Source organism: Marmota monax, unplaced genomic scaffold, assembly GCF_021218885.2.
Source record: "Marmota monax isolate L192 unplaced genomic scaffold, Marmota_monax_Labrador192_F-V1.1 WCK01_AAM20220418_F8-fsc00199, whole genome shotgun sequence".
Lineage (NCBI taxonomy): Eukaryota > Metazoa > Chordata > Mammalia > Rodentia > Sciuridae > Marmota > Marmota monax.
The window spans coordinates 1,814,082-1,828,834 of NW_026694340.1; positions in this window are offsets into that span (position 1 = coordinate 1,814,082).

The following is a 14,753-nucleotide window of genomic DNA, read 5'->3' on the forward strand; positions in this document are numbered from 1 at the left end:
TGGCCCACAGGAACAGGGGAAAGAGAGAACCAGTTGCCTGCCCGTAGCCCAAGGAAGGGTCTCCATCCTCCACATGATGCTGTGAGACTATCCCCCAGCATGGGTTTGTGGAGTCACCAAGGCGCTGGGACAAGCTGTGATTCTCCACAGCTCCTTTCCTTCTGGAGAACACTTATCGTGCATTCCCCAGCATCTGTTCCTGTCATCAGGAAAGAAAAGTTTTCAAAAAGGGACCACTCCAGTGGGCAAGGGCTCCTCTCTAAGCCTTTACTCTCAGCATAACAGCTTTATTTCCAGTTGAGTTCTAGCATTTTCTTGATGACAGGCTCTTTTCTTTCCTTTCAGCTTAACTCAATGGGGATTTATCAAGCACCCCTGTGTGCATGGCTGCCTGGCAGAAACCAAATGGGGGAACAGTCTGACCCTTGACTGCCAAAGCCCAAAGACACAGAGAAGATGACTCCCTTATACCCTAACTTGTGTACAGGAAGCATCAAGAAGCACCCCCAAGGGCAACAGGAAGAGCCCTGTTCCAGAAGTAAGAAACTTCTAGAGATGGCACAAGAACATCTGTACTGAAGGGTTGAGACTCATTATAGGTATTGTCCCCAGCATTGTTACACAAGTCATCACATGCAATGGTCACTGTGGTGAGGAAGAACCCAACATGCAGTCATAGACCTTGGGCCAGATCCTAACTCTGCTCTGCTCAATGACTGAAGGCCAGGCACTCAGCCTCTCTTGGCCTCCGTGTGCTCTTCTGTCACACTGTGATGGAGTAGCATGACTGCTACATGTAGTGACGTGGATAACACACTTGACACAGCACCTGGAAATATACAGTGCTCCACCTATGGGAGATGACCCCACCATTAGGAGGAGGCCCCAGGGTCATCCAAAAAGCTCCTTGAGAGTCTGGAGCTCTCAGGCTACTTCCAACAAAGATGGTCAAGTGACTCCTGGGCTGGAGGGACTAATGGCTACAAAGTAGAATGAGACCCAGGGAGCAGTAGTTCTATAAGACCTGGGGGCTCTCCTCAAAAGAGACACACCCAACACTCATAGCCTTTGTTTCTCTTTTGCCTTTGTTTTCTCTTCAGAGACACCAATTTATTCTAAAGCTAAGGTCTTAACCTCTGACCCCTCACAGGATAATGGAGATAAGAGCCTCTAGGGACAGCATCTCAATGCAGTCAGGGGTAAAGTAATCAACGGTATTCCAGAGGTCTAGAACCCCAACTCAGCTTTCTACCCAGCCCTCTACTTCTCAAGGGTAAGGCTGCAACATTTAAAATAGTTAAAAGGAACAAAGATGCATCCAATACGACACCTGCCAATAATGTCACTCAGGCTAACCAGTGTCCTGGGAAGGATCTGAGGAATCCAGGCCAGACCCTGTGTGTTCCAGCGAGAGAGCCAGGTTCATTGGGGCTGGGAAGCCAGGATGGGCAAAAACAGCCAGAATCAGTTTCTGCCCAAAAGTAAGGGCTTCCCCATCTGCCACCAACACCATCAGCACCAGAGACCACCCCCCGGGAAGCTGCCTATTCAAGATGCAAGTACTTACTACATCCCACCACTGTGTTCGTCTCACCGAACCCTTGCAACTACTCTGCAAGGTTGGAGTTAGTGTTTTTGTTTTACCCATAAAGAAGTGGAGGTACAGAAGAGTTAGTCACATGCCTGAGTGCTAGTGTATTTTCACGGTGTAAGAAACAACTTCAAAAATCCCAGTGCCTCCTACAACATTTACTTTGCAAGTCTGCATGTTGGCTAAACTAGCCTGGGCTGGACTGCACCAAACTAGACTCCACATTTCACGATGGAGTCATACCTGCCCTCAGGTTTCATTCTGTGGCCCCCAAGGCATGATCAGAAGCTGCCTGGTGTGAGCTTCCAAACAATGGATCAAGTGGCACAAGAGAACAAGCCGTGCCAAATATCTCCCAAGTTGGCAGAACCAAGAGGTGAGACCAGGCAGCCCATTCTCATTCTGCTTTCCCAGCTACTGGGTGACCTCTCAGGGGTTTTCTCCTCCTGAGTCTTAACATGACCCACTTTCCTAGGCTTTCCAAGGGTTAAGTGGGAAAACGACCCTTTAGGGATCCAGTCCTACATTTTGGAAGAAGTTATTCTAAGCCCCTATTTGGAAAGTCCACAGACTCTGACTCTCTTTTAGACACTGACAGTGTTGAGAGATGAAAAGGTGGAGCCATCCTGCAGCTTTGAGAAGGATGGGCCTTTCTCTGCCAGTTCAGACACAGACTGATCCTGAGGCACATTTCGCGTGAATGAGAAATGTCAATGCCTCTATCATAATTATGATAACTGTCAAGACTTGGCCTTCAGGAAGACATTTTATATTGAATACAAAAACCAGGTGAGAACCTGGTCAAAAATGCCACACACACACACACACACACACACACACACACACAACAGCAGCAGCAGCAGCAGATTTCTGTTTCCCTGAATGTTTGAGTACACACAGCCTTTTGAGGGGGAACACAGTTGACCTCAGAGGACACTGCATGATAATCTGTCACTGCTCATCACTGATTATTAGTTGCCCTGCACACATCCTCTGATTAGTACATTTTGACATTTAGTTTCAGATCAAAGTAGCAGCAGGGACCAAATTTATGAACAGAAATGGAAACAGATACATACAAAAAAAAAAAAAAAGAAAAAGAAAACCCAGGGTTGCTCACAAAGTGCACAGAGTAGAACATGCTTGCATGGGGTTTTGCCAGTAAAAGGCATGGGTACATGCCCCTTGCAAATGCCTGAGCTCACCCCCTCAGCTCCACTGAGAACATATTCTATGTGCCCTTGTTGGGTTGAAGAAATGTAAGGATTCACTAAGGAAATCCATGTAAATCACATAGGCCAGGTCCTGGATGTGCTCAGTAAACTCTGCCACTGTCATTTGCACCCCTCTGGCCCCTTAATGGGCATCTCCAGAAACCATACCCCATCCTCTGGCTTCTCTCTCCAGCTCTTGGGCAGATTCTGGGAACCAGATATCCACGTGTCCCGAAGGAACCCATTTTAGTACTAAGCACACATCACTGCAATCTGATTTTAGGCATCGCTGTGTAAACATACGACCCTTTAATTCTATTTCAATTCAATTATGCAAATCTAATCACACATTCAGCTTCAAACCATTTTTCTTTCCTCTCAAAATCTGTCCACCAATGGCCAACTAAACCTGCTACCAATCAGGGACTTGGAGTAAGCGGAGTCCTAGCCTCTTAATTAAGAACCAGAAAATACTCTCACTCCCAGCCTGAGCACGGGACCAGCAGTGGGTGCTAAGAGAATAAACAGATAACCTGGAACCTCGGGAGGCCAGCAGGAGGCGGGGCCAGGAACAGTCTGCCAGGCCCTTCTGCTCCACAGGGGCAGGGGTATGGGGGCTGGGTGTGGGGGGATAGCTGGCTATGGAGCTGCCTCTGTAGCCGCTCTGCATGGGGGAGCAAGAAGTTCAGTGGAAATAAGCAGGAATGCAGGCCCCCATCTGCTACTTCCCCAAATCCATTAGCTGTTCTACAGACTGGGTTTCCATGGGAATCTTAGTTTTGGGAAGAAGGGTATGTGTATGTATATATATGTATATATACACATACATATACATATGTGTATGTAATATATGTAATACACCCATATGTGTGTGTGTGTGTGTGTGTGTGTGTGTGTGTGTGAATTAAGTAGTTAACCCTGTTCTAGAATCCTTGCTGTAAAAGTGGAGACACAATTTCCAGTAAGAAAAAGGGAGTTAACAAAATCCTTGGGAGACTGGGAGCCGGGGCAGAGTGGAATCCAGGAAAGGTCCACTTCCATTTGCACATGGAGCCCCATTCTCACTTGAAAAGCCGAGGGACCGTAGCTTCCCTGGGAGGCATCAGGGACAGGGCACCATGCATCCATGGCTGCTCTTTTCTCTACATGGGGACAGGAGTGGGAGGTGCTGTGGACCGATTCTCTGACATGACCATGCTGCTGCTCTGCCTGCTCCCATGACAGGGAGGCCCTGTGGGCAGGAGAACCGGGCTGATGCTGTGAACCTGGGAGGCCTGCAAAGTCTTCATATGACCTGTCTTAGCTTATTAACAGGAGATGGATAATATCTGACAAATGACAAAAGATAAATTGTTAAGCAATATGCAAATATGCCTGCAGCAGAAATGGAAAATTACTATACAGTAAAAAGCTTTTACGGCTGCAAGAAAAATCAGAGGTAATTTGTCTCTGCGTCTTCTCAAATTCCAATCTCGCGATTAGCTGTGGCAGAGTGCTACATCCGTTACCATTCCAATTAGATCATAATAAAGGGGCTCCCGCATGGACATCAACTTGGAGGAGCCAGCAAGAAGAAGGCATTTACAAAGCCAGGGTCAGTCTCAACCGCAGACTCCCAGGCTCTATCTGTCTGTCCACAGACTGTCACTTAGATGAGAGCCCAAATTAGACACCAGGAGTCTCTGATAAATGCATGGGCATCTGGGCCATTTCTGGACACTGCAGTCAGCCCAACCAACCCTTCTTCACAGAAACTTCTGTAAGATATTGGGCAGAGTGTGCAAATGACCACAGTCTACCCTAGTCAGACAGACTGACCAGCCAAGATGGAAAAGAACTTGTGCCTGGGGAAACTTCTAGAAAGGAGATGGTGCCTCTGTGAAAGCAGATCTCCCAGTCCCTGAAAAAAAAAAGAAAGGCTCATACTCAGAAAGATGCAGAAACAGAAAATGAGATAGAAGCTCTGCCAGATTCCGAGAGGGAAGGGAAGGCCAGGAACTAGCAGAGGAAATGAATGCTGCCCCTTGAATTGTAAGGCCTGGCGGGTCTTCACAGAGGAAAGTCCTGCAGAGAGGGTAGTGATCCCAGGGCCCAGCAAAGCATGCCATTCTTGCTACTCCGGAATAGGCAACCAGCAGAGGTGGCAAGACCTGATCCTCATTCATTGTAGACTCTGTTTTCCACTGAAGAATAGTATAGGGAAAGAGTCTCTGAAGGAAACTAGCTGTGCTCCAAACACACTTGTGGAGCTGCTACTTAGCACACCAAACTGTGCTAGAGTGGAGGACCCCACAGGGGTGGAGGGGCAGGAGATGGGGACAGGAGAGCCCTCCAACACCATCAGAGACAAGCACTTGGCTTGCAGCAGGAGGGGCCTCTCTGTTCCTCTAGGGACAGGTGGGAGTTCATCGAGCTGAGGGGAGACAGGAGGAAAGCCCAGGTCAGTCCTTAACACCTGAGCCAGGAAAAGTCAAAGAACACAGGTGAGGCTTGTGACTGAAAATCAGCAGAACTCAACTCTGCTTGCATGATACAGTAAACCAGGATATTAAGCCCCATAACTAACTTTTCAAAGCCTTGTTTCTGACTTTGCCCTTCCTACACTATGAATATATATATATATATATATACATATATATATATATATATACATATATATATATATATATATACATATATATATATACACACACACACACACATATATATACATATACAAACACACCCATACCATTATATATATGTATTATATATAATATATAATCATTTTATATATATATATATAAAATCATGCTTGGAAATTGGCTGAACAAAAAGCTTCAAGGAACTGACCAGCAGTTCTGTGATTCCAGTTTAAGGCCACACTGAAGGATCCAGAAAAATGAGTGGAGATCCTTGAGAAAGACCTCTTCATTCCTGTGTTTCCCTACAGGTCAAGGCTGTGGTCACAGTGACTAAGGGCTCATGTCCACATATGGAAGGCAGACCCACAAATATTTGGCACAAATTGAGCCAAGGCATAGGACACCATTCCCACCAAAGGATCCCGAAAGTATAAGGTTGCCTATGTTCATAGAATTTGAGAAGCATATTGGTGATACTCAAGTATGGCAAGGGAATCTCTGGATCCAAATTCACATCAGCTCAAGGGTTCCCATCCTCTATGGAGTTTCCCAGTCTGGGATGGTCAGGCTACTGTCAACCAGTGGAGTCATCTCCAGGAGCATGCCACATGCCTGTCATCACAACTTCATGTGACTGAGGCAGGGGCAAGTGGCAGATGACTCTGTAACACATCAAGCAGTGGGTTGGGAGGCCACATGCTGGATTGTAATGGTGCACCCCCTGCTGCCCTGAAATGAGAGGCCAACAGTCAGGGCTCATCTGTGATCTGGAAGCATGAAAAGGCTCTAGAATCCTGGGAGAGGAGGTGTTATGGCAATACAGTCTTCCTCTGGGGCTGAACTGCACAGGCATTTGGACACTGGCTGAAGCGCCTAATACTTGTGGTGCAATTTGAAGGTTGGTGGATTACGTATTCTATGGGTGAATTCTAGCCATGCTTAGGGAAATGACAAAGAAGAGGCCTGCAGGATCCACAGACCTCCTTCTGCAAAAAAGAGACCCCATCACTCCCTGCCCTAGCTACCAGGTTCCTGCTGCCCCCTTCCTGATTCTGGGATGGCTCGGTTGGGCCACAAATCGTATCACCAGATCCCTACACTTTGTGCTTTCCTCTAATCCTATACGGACCCTTCTAGGGGACTCATCAGGGGCAACACAACAAGATGGAGACACGGGGGTTAGCAAAGATAGAAATCCAATACCCATCTGAGTCATATCTTCAATTGTCTTTCCCTCCCTGTGGTGGGTCCTCTGGGTCCCCAGCCAGAGCACTTGTCCTTCTTTCCACCAACTCCCTTGCATTCTTCAGGGTCCAAAGCAAGTTGCTTCTTTTCCAGAAAGCTCTACACACACACACACACACACACACACACACACACCTTATCTATTTGAATCATTAAAATGACAAGGAATCTCAAACACATCCTCTGCATTGGGTCATCTCCCCAAGTAGACTGGAAGGCAGGGGCTGAGCCCCCCTCCTCTACCAACTGCTCCCATGAAGCCTGTCATCAGAGTAGGCAAAGCTGATTTCATGGAGGCAGAGCTGCATTCTGCCGATTTTCAGACACAAGCCTCACCTTCCTCCTTTGCCTGGCTCAGGAGCTGAGGTCTGACCTGGCCTTCCTACACTACCTCTCCATCACCTGCTGCCCCTCAGCATGGTGAACTCCCACTAACACACTAAGAAGCAGGGTGGTTCACTCCAATACCTCCCCTTTAGTACACCAGGGCCCTCAAATTTGGAAGCCAGCAGGTCAGCGGGTACTGCTCAGGGTAAAGATGACTACAGGAGAAATTTGAAAGCAGTGCCCAGAGGCCCCCACCCAACAGCAACTTCTGCTATTCTCTAGCAGCCTATCATGTCCCCACCAGACCCTTGACAGGCCACAACCCACCTATGCAGAAGGCCCAGGGAGGCCTGGGAGTAGCCAAGTAGGACAGCGGAAGGCTCTCTCACACTGCATGGCCATGAGATCATAAAGACAATGCTACTGTTTTAGCAGGAACTAAGCATCCATGATGATTGCCAGGCTTAAGTGAGCCTCCCTCTTCTATAAGGAGTGTGTCGGGAACTGAGCACCCAGCTCAGCAACAAATCTGACCTGCCTGTTCCCTGCTGCCACGCTCCCGGGCCCTAACCCAATCCCGTGGAAGGGTTTGTCTAAATCATAGGGATGATTTTGTGCCCCAGTTCCTCCAGGATCCTGCCTGTGAGCTGTTGCCAAGCTCCACGGTCCACCGGAAGCTCCCCTCTAGGCTGTCTTACCGATTATGGAAGAGGTTTGCTCATGTGGGCTGACAAGGCCCACAGAGTCCCCTGGAGCCAGGAGAGGCTGCTGACATTTCAAAAGGTCAATCAATCACTCCATTTCATGGAACGTAATCATCTCCCAGGACCTAAATGCAACAATAAAACCAAATAGTGCCAAACAATTGGGGAAAATGAATGATGTGCATACAGAAGAAAGGCTTAGAAAACATCCCCATGGCCTGCTCCCAGCAGAAGGGCTCTGGAGCCCAGAGCTCTGGGTTTGAATCCTATCTCTGTCAATAACCCTGAGAAAGCCCTTTCTTCTCTCTGAGCCTCAAAAGATGAAGTGGGCTGGCTCCAGGATGCTGTGCTCTGAGGACTGAACTTAAGTGTCTCTGGAGGACAAGTATAGAGTAAGCCAGAGGGAATTTTAGAAAGGACACTGCTGTCAAGGGCTCCTGGCTCACAGTGGGAACTACCTCATACCAAGGCAGGTGCTCCTGAGCCTCATTTCCCATGAGGCAAAGAGCCAGGGAGCTGTCTGCCGAGGTCCAGGGGAGAAGAAGACAAGCCACCATCTGAGAGGCTGGGGAGTGGTCCCTGCCACATGAGACACAGTGGTCAAGACAAACTGGGAAGGTGCCCTGCTCTGTCCATACTGAGAGAGCTCCTCACCTCCCCCCACCTCCTCACTCCGGGGAATTCTTGTCCTCCCTTCCTGGGTGTCCTGTGACAACCTGGGCCACACACTGGAACTGGCCATTGTTTGTGGGCTCACTGCTGTTCCTCACACCTCCCCATTCTACCCAGCACCCCCAGTTGCTCTCCTCTCCACTCCAGGCCAGTACTCTGTAAGCATGTGCTGGATACTCTTGCCCCTCCCACCTTGCACAGGCCTAGTACACAGATGCCTGGTGACTTGGTATTTGTTCGGTTGACATTTCCAGCCAATCACTTTCTTCCTGGAATCACAATCATCATTACACCCCAGGCTTAATCCCTTGTCCTTCAGTGTTTTCAGGAGAGAGAAGCCTCATCCTTGGGCGTGGGCCTACAGCAAGGGGCTGCCTCTCATGTGCCCCACACCCATCTTCACAGCCATGTCCAGGGGCTCTGGTCACAGAAGGCTGGAGGCCTCCGACTGACCTCACCTCCTTGGTTGGAGAGGATGGGGTGGCTCTGGGACTTTTTTTTATTGTAAAAACCCCCTCCCCTGTCTACAGCCCTCTCACCTTCTGGACTAGAAGGAGTCCCTGTCCTTCCTCCTCCCTAGGGCACTTGTCTGGCCTTCTCCCATGCCCAGCTCACTTTCTGCACAATCAGGGCCTCCTCCTCACCACCTCACTCACTCACAGCAACCGCCTTGCCACCGCAGCTAGAATCACCAGGGAGAGCTTTTCAAAAACTCCCAGGCACTCAAGCCACATCCCAGGCCAACCCCACCAGCATCTGCAAGTGGGGCCAGGCACCAGGGTTTGTAGAGCTCCACCAGGAGCCTCTGGGAGCTCTGGCTGGAGGCTGCAGCCATCCAGGTAGTTTGTAAAATGGGCCCATCTGCTCCTGCCTGGGAGCCTTTGTGTGCACAGCCCCTCCCTCACCCCAGCCTTCAAGTCCTGCTTGAGGCTGGGCACACTGGGGAGGCTTCCCTGCTCAAAGCACTCTCTTTCTGTCTGTGTTCCTGCCAGGCATGTTTGTCAGGTTAAAAAGAAGTCTGTGACTCCCTTGAAAGCTGGGGATGTATTCCCAATGCCTGGAACAGAGGCCAGTTACATGATATTGCCAATAAATAGCTGTGAGGTAAAAGGAAAAAATGGAAAGGAAATGGGGAAGGCAGGAAGGAAAGGAGGAAACAGGGACAAGAAGAAGAGAGGGCAGGGAGGGAGAGATGAACTCATTCCGTTAAAAGGGTAGGGGAGTAGTGCACTTGTGTCCTCCCCTCTAAAAGGAAGTAGCATGCATTGCATGGATGGCAACAGACCTTCCAAGGGAGGTTTTCTGGCCCTGCCCTTTCCTTTCTCCACCAGTGGGTCAGTCTCTCTGTCCTTCTTTGGAGTGGCAAGATGCTCTACTGGGACCTCTTCCCAGTGGCCCTGGAGGGCTATTACCCTCCAGCCAGACCACTGCTGGGCCTGAGACATCAAACCAGACCCACTGGCCTGACCACTACTCCCCCTGGACCTGGCACATCCCTGCTTCATTGTAGCAGACATACCTGGAACCACAGGCTGCTCATGGCCTCCGGGCATGTGGGAGAGACCTAGGATCACAGAGGAGAGGCCACACAGGTCCCTGACCATGTGCTCTCTCAGCCTCCAGCCCAAGCAGCTGCAGCTCTGTCTTCTGGTATTACCTTCATCTCTGGTTGCCCTCTCCTTTTCAGATGTGAGAACTGATCAGTTAGTTTGGCCCAGGTGTAGGCCAGGAAGGGTCACCTACGATGTGGAGATATCACCTTGGTAAGCATCTCCCAGATAGGGCTGGGAAGGAAGTAGAGCTGGCCTTAATTTCCAGGGGAAAGGAAAGCTGATGATATTTCCAGAAAACTGATTCCGTGAGGACAAAAGCCTTAATATTGTGCTCATCACTATATTCACCCCAGGCAGGCTCTGGCATATAGCAGTCACTCAATAAATATCACCCATCATTATTATTTATCAGTTATTCCTATCATTATTGATTACAGTATCAATCTGTAACAATTTTCCCTGGAGAATGAAAAAGGATTCAATTTGCAAGTCATTCTATTCACAAAATTGTAGACAGACGGCCAACATGGAAGTGAAACACAGCTGTCACAAACAGGCAGGAAGGAAATCTTTTCAGCTGACCAGACCACCCGTATCAAACCCATTCTAACCACTTGAGGAGGAACTGAGAAGACAAGGGAGGAAATGGAGGGGCTTCATCGTGATTGGACCAATGTGCCCCCACACAGGGTGCATCTATTCACTAGAATCTGCTCCAATCCTGAGATTGCAGCTGGCAGTTTCGTCCGATAAACCACATTTTCTCCCTTATGCACGAACTCTACATTTGACTTCTACTTGAGATATGGGCTCTGCAAAGGCTGGCTTCCATTATTCTAAAAACACTGGCTTCTTCAGGATATTTTTCCTGTCTTGGCAGCAGGAAGAGCACTCTCAGCAATGTTTATTTTGTGTAATGATATACAGAGATGTAGCCATCAGTGCTCTTGGCTTTGCACTTGGGCCCCATTCTGGAGCATCTCAGAGCAGGCTGAGGCTCCTGTGTCCACCTTGTTGGGACAGCGACTTGCCCTGATCATGCTGTCTTTTCATTCTTCCCTTCCTTCACTGCCCAGATGCCCAGAGAAATGGCATCTCCATCTCAAGCCAGAGACCCCAGAGTAAATAGATTCCAGACACAGCATAAGGCTCATCCATAATGCTCATGCCCCCAGCCAGCTCTAAAGGAGTTATCTGAGAGGAAAACCATCATTTTTATGGGGGCCATTAATTTTATTTTTATTGGCTTGGAGATGAAGGGTCTTTGACACCTCTCCGTAAATTTGTGAAAGCCCAAAGTGCTCTCCCTGGGGCTTGGCAGGAGGGCCAGAAACACACTGGCTTTAGGAAACAACTCATGCAGAGCCCAGTGTCTCTTTCCCTGCTCTGCAATCCAGGAACAACTGCAGGAGAAGCTCTCAGCCGGAAGTGAGGCTGGTGTGGGTGGTAAGGGGCCAGGGCCAGCCCTCCAGCCCACCGCCTGGGGAGATGGGGCTCCTCTCTGCCTCACAATCAGCCTTCAGCTTTCCAAGATGCCTACTCCTTGGGAAAAGAGAAAAGTGGACTCTCCAAAGTGCTCACCAAGATGACAGTTGGTTGCATCTGACCATACTCTCCCTCCCTGGGGATTTATCATCTGAATACCAAGTCCTGCTCTCCACTGGGCTCAGCCCAAGACTCCCCACTCCATGAAGGCTTCCCTGGTTCTCAGTGTAAAATGGCAAGAAAACTGTTATGGTTTGGATCTTCAATGTGCCCCAAAGGCCCAACGCAAAGACTTGGTTCTCAGCCGGAGGCGCTACTGGGAGGTGGTGGAACCCTTTGGAGGTGGAGCTTAGTGGGGGCACGCCTTGAAGGGGATATGAGCACTCTGGCCCCTTCCTCTCTCTGCTCCACCTGTGATCTTTGCCATGATGTTTAGTGTCACCACAGGCCCAAATGCAACAGAGCCAGCCAACCACAGACTGAAAACGCTAAAACAAAATAAAACCTCTGAACCAAAATACACTTTTCCTCTTTTCGGTTGATTTTTTTTTTCCTCAGGGAAAAAGTTACAGTAGTGGAAAACTAACACAGAAGCCAAATTTCTCATTTGGCCATGTCAGTCCTGGTTCATACCTACTGTCCATCATATTTATTAATCGTGCCTTCCCCTTGTCACTCAAGTGTCCCAGTTGGGATGATAACCAGGACAAATGCCCCCTCTCTCATTTTCTACCCCTGACCCTTACATGGCTGCCTCCATCATACTCACAGATGCATTCACTACCTCAGGGGACCCAAATCCACCTTCTGGGATTTGGCAGGTACCCAGGGAATGAAGGCCACAGCTTCTCCTTTCTCGTCCACTGTTAACTCTGCAGCTCTTGGTCCCAGGCTGGCCATGCAGAGGTGCCCACAAAGCTGATTTAAAAGCCTGCCATGGGCCTAGGCACCTGGCCATGTAACCTGGTTATTGTACAAACATGCTAAAATAGGCAAGTAGGTAAAGAACCAGCCTTTGAGGACCAGTTGTGGCATCTGTGGACTAGAAGAAAGCTGAGAGACTCAGGCCAATCTCATAACATGAGAGGAACCATTTTTTTCACACAATGAGCATGCCAGTGCTTCCTGTCGTCACCACAATTAAAACAAACACTGTTAGGGACTCTAAAACCTTGCAGAATGAACGAGTAAACAAATGTACAAATAAGCAAGTGAACCCAGGAAACTTCTTCTCTAACTGGGCTCTGTGCTCCCAGAAGAGAGCCCACCTCTCTTCTGAGCTTCACAGCCTCACCAGGTTTGAGTCAGCTTGTACACCTGGCGGTTTTCTTAGGAAATTTAGATACCAAAGAGCAGCAGCACCTCTCTTGGGGCTCAGTGCTGGAAAAATGAGGGGCTTCCATTCCTGGAGGAGGGAAGATGGCGTTTGGGATGGGATTCACTTCACTATCCAGTTTTCACAGTTGGACACCTATCACATGGCCTTTGGACAGCCTGAGCAGTTCTTCATTTCCTGTTGGTGCAGAGACTGGATGGAAGTTCAGCCCAAGCTAAACAGACCAAGAACAGCCTTACTCCTCAGTCTGCAGATGCTGAAGGGACAGGAAGGAAAGCCAGAAGCATCTTCTTAGATGGTCTTTGAAAGGGTCCAGGGAAGGTGGGCATGGGGCGGGGGCAGGGGTGACCCTGCCAGCCCAGTGGACTTAACAGCTAGCATAGGACCTCTTCCCTGGGGGAAGACAATCCGGATGGGCCCAAGGACAGCTCCCACAGGGAAAAGCCACAGCACATCCCACATCTGGAAGTACACAGTGCTCAGAACTCCAGAATAAAAGGAATGGTGCATTGGTTCCCTCTTCCAGCACCCACTGAGGGCAGGCCCAGGGTCCAGCACTGAGGCTACAGAGAAGAAAAAGCCATCCCTGAGAAGTTCCTGGCCTGACCTAGTTTTCTAGGTCATGAACTCTTTGGGAAAAACTCAAAAACAAACAAACAAAAAAAAGGGACCCTACTCCCAACCAAAATGCTTCTGTAGGGTGCATTTCAGGGACTTCCATTTCAGGGGCTTTAAACCCCCTCAGGCACCCATGGGTGCTGGATGAAGAGCCCCTGAAGAGATAGTGAGAGGAAAGGAGCACTGGTATTTGCTAGGCTCAGGGCTTTAACTTCCTGGCAACAGAGTCCTGAGACACCGCTTCATTTTACTGAGTGTATCTCAGAGAGATGACAGTATTTACCCAAGGACACATAGCTACAAAACATCTGGCCCAGGACTTTGGACTTTTCTCCCACTCCAGATGTCCCCAGGAAAACTAACCAGGGGGATACATGATAACTAGAGAGGTGAGCATTTCAATCCAGAGCAGGAAGTTAAAATACTCAGAGCTCTCACTCCCCATTGCCACTCATGATTTATGCAGACGCTTCCCATTAGCTCTAATGGATGTGGGGAGCGTAAATCTCGGGGCGCAGCTCCAGACAGCCTCTTGTGATCTGAATGCCACTAAAATCAATGGCTTCATCCCCAGTATTCATATGGCGATTGTGATGCTTTGCAAGTAGGCCTGACGGCGCTGTGAAGACAAGTAGATGGGCCTGCCTGCTGAGCCTGTACCTGTGGTGCTCATGCTGGGGGGAAGAGCACCAAGACAGGCGATTCCAGAGCCAACCAGGCTGGAATTCAGCCACACCTCTCACCAGCCACATGGCCCTGCAAGTTACTGTAGCAAAATAGAGATTAAATGAGTTAACACCTATGACCCCTGAGAAGAGTACCTGGTTAAGAGGTAAAATTTTTGAAGACCATTTATAATCCCATTTGGTTACAAACACAGCTGAACCTAAAACACATTAGGTTGTTTTCAAATTTGTCCTGGAGACTTTCTGGGCAGATTTCAACACCAAAGTCCAGTTGGCATAAGGATCAGGATTGATGAGGGAGTTATTTTGAAGGCCATCACCCATGAGGCTGGTGGGTCTCAAAAAAAATCAAGTGGGATATGACTACATGGCAGATGTGATTCTACAACATGTACAATCAGAAAAATGAGAACTTATACTCCATTTAAGTATGATACATCAAAGTGTGCAAATTCTTTGTACTGTCGCGTATAACTGATTAGAACAAATAAAAAAGTAAAAAATAATAAAAATCAAGTGGGAGGTTACCTGCCACCCAGCTCAGCCCTGGCAGGAAACCTGCGGGTTGCACGTGGTCTGTAAAGCATTTCCACCTCGTTCTCTCCCCTGTCTCCAGTCAGATGAATATACTGTATGAAATGTAGAGAAATTCCCCTTGGAGAAAAAAAAAATGCTAAGTTTAAGTGCTATATTAGTAT